This window comes from Gavialis gangeticus, unplaced genomic scaffold (genome assembly GCF_001723915.1).
Source record: "Gavialis gangeticus isolate Ggan-Ray unplaced genomic scaffold, GavGan_comp1, whole genome shotgun sequence".
In the NCBI taxonomy this organism is placed as follows: Eukaryota; Metazoa; Chordata; order Crocodylia; family Gavialidae; genus Gavialis; species Gavialis gangeticus.
In genome coordinates this window covers 5,116,057-5,118,388 of record NW_017729012.1, presented here as the reverse complement: position 1 = coordinate 5,118,388, position 2,332 = coordinate 5,116,057, and positions in this window count along the sequence as shown.

Genomic DNA, 2,332 nt, shown 5'->3' with positions numbered 1-2,332 from the left:
GGCTGAGGCAGCGCTTGGGTAGGGAGATACGTCACACGAAGGCAGAGTCTTTTGAGAGTCAGCCTCTGCCCATCATCACATGATGCGCTCGACCAGCTGCATCCTGGGCCTGGGCTTTTGCATCACACGGAAAACCAGGGCTCTGCAGCCTTTCTAGCCAATAGAGAGGGGGGAAAAGTAAACTGTTGCGTAACCATGGAAACTGGTGAAGAGCAGCTGCACATGTGGCAACATGGGCCAGGTGGGGAAAGCGGGAGCCAGCTCATGGCTTAGGCTGCCTGCACGGCCCATGTGTCAGCCGCAGATCAGAGAGCGGTGGAATGAAAAACACGCTGGGTAATTAAGCTAATGTCCCCAAAGGCCGGCTGGGTCATGGACCAAAACTCACCCTTCAGAAATGCTCCATAACATTTTCTAGTGATTGCCAAGCCATGCAATCATGATACAACACCCTGGGGCGCCTTGGCTCATTGGGAGAGCTTCGTTGACTCAGAAAGTTGGAAACGAATGCTGAGCTCCACCCCAGAAGAGCCCACCCCGCGATCTGTCCAACACCTTTCAACCCCCTTGAATCTGATCTGGTCGCAAACATTTCATCCCAAAGCATTGGGTGATCTCTTGGGTCTCCCCCTTGCTTCACTGTTCAGACATCGTTTCTCAAATGGGTCTTTCAGGGGCAACCAATGGGTTCACCTGGCCCTAACCAGCACATCTGGCCATGCCTCCAGGTGGCCAGTTGAAGCAAGATGCTAAACTCAGGGAGGTATTGACAGTTCAGCCTGGGCCAAAACACAAAGGGCTGCTCTTGAGAAGTCAGAGCAACACAATGAAAAAACAAGGGGTGCAATCATGATGCGAGAGTGTAAGGACGTGCCTGAGTGAGCTAGCAGAGATCTCCAAGGGGGAAAGCAACACTGTTCTCATGATCCAGGCCTGTCCCTCCAACCTGTCAGTCCTTGCATTTGCTCTGCTGTGAGCTGCGCTCCTAAAAAAAAGAGGGGCAGAGGAGAAAACAGCCACTTTAGCAGGGATGCCTGAACGTCACCTTGATCAGCTCTCCTGCTGTCACTTAGCTCCTGCGTTCAGGGCCATCACTTGCCATCTCAGTGCTTGTACTCCCACGCGCAGGGGGGAAAGAGGGGGGCCTTTTGACATTTCCTTTTAACTCTAGCGCTCAGTTAATTTGTCGTGCACCTAGTTCAAAGGATTCCAAAGTTTCTCTCTTGTAAATTGGACTTCTCTAATGCGCGTTAAAAGGCTCGAGGCTCCCGGCAGGTTTAAAAGCACCAGTCACATTAATATTTATGCTGCCAGACACCATTGTGTAGACATTTAAAAGACGACCTGAAGTTCTCCTCCTGGTGGCTATCTGCAGTGTCCAGTCATGTAGGTATTTATCATTTAATCAGTACAACGCGACAAGAACCAGGAGACTGAGCATCAAGTTGAGGGGATGCTAAATGGCCAGTATTTGTCAGGTATACATGACATGGACATGTATGTTTTTAGGAGAGGCTTGGCCTTAGCTCATCCTCCATGCCTGGTAACCCATCCTGCCATGACCAGTCACTATCATTTATACTGAAGTGGCTTCTACATGTCCCAACCAAAGCCAGAGTCCTGTTGTATGTACAGCACTTGGTGCACACACAATGCTTGGAAGTAATCGTTAGCATAGCACTGGCACGGTCAGCACACAGATAACACGTAACCACTGAGACCATCCCAGCCCAAGGAAGGTTTATGGCATCACGTACACATTTAAAAGGCAAGGCTCCCACCTCCTCCACTTAAGGCATTCGGCTGAGCCCATGCAACATGTGTACGAGGTAGACACCAAACACAGATTGCAGGTTCACTCACATGCACGCAGACAGCGGGCAGCTCTGCCAGACAGACATTCACCCACCACGGCAGGCCTTTGGAAACAAGGAGACGGCAGCTGACTTGGACATCAGAGGCCTGATTCCCTACTGCTTTACTCCACCTTAATGGTGAGATAACGCCACACAACGGTCACATTAAAGTGAAGCTGGAGCACTGCAGAAGTGTCTTTAACCCCCCCCCAAATCCTCATATTTTTGGCCTCTTAAGGATTTTTGGGTTTTTTTTAAATAATCTATTTTTGCTCTTCTCCCACCTCCGCACTGAATGTGATGCAATTCCTCACCAGAGAGGCAGGGTCTGAAGGAAGAGCACTGCCTCCTATAAGGCTGATAGAGGGTCCGGGAAAGCAGCCGCCTTTGGAGCAACGAACAGATTTGGTGCTGAAGTCTGAGAGGGATGGACCCATCTGTGCTGCTGAGTCATGAAACCTTCTGAAGGGAGGTAA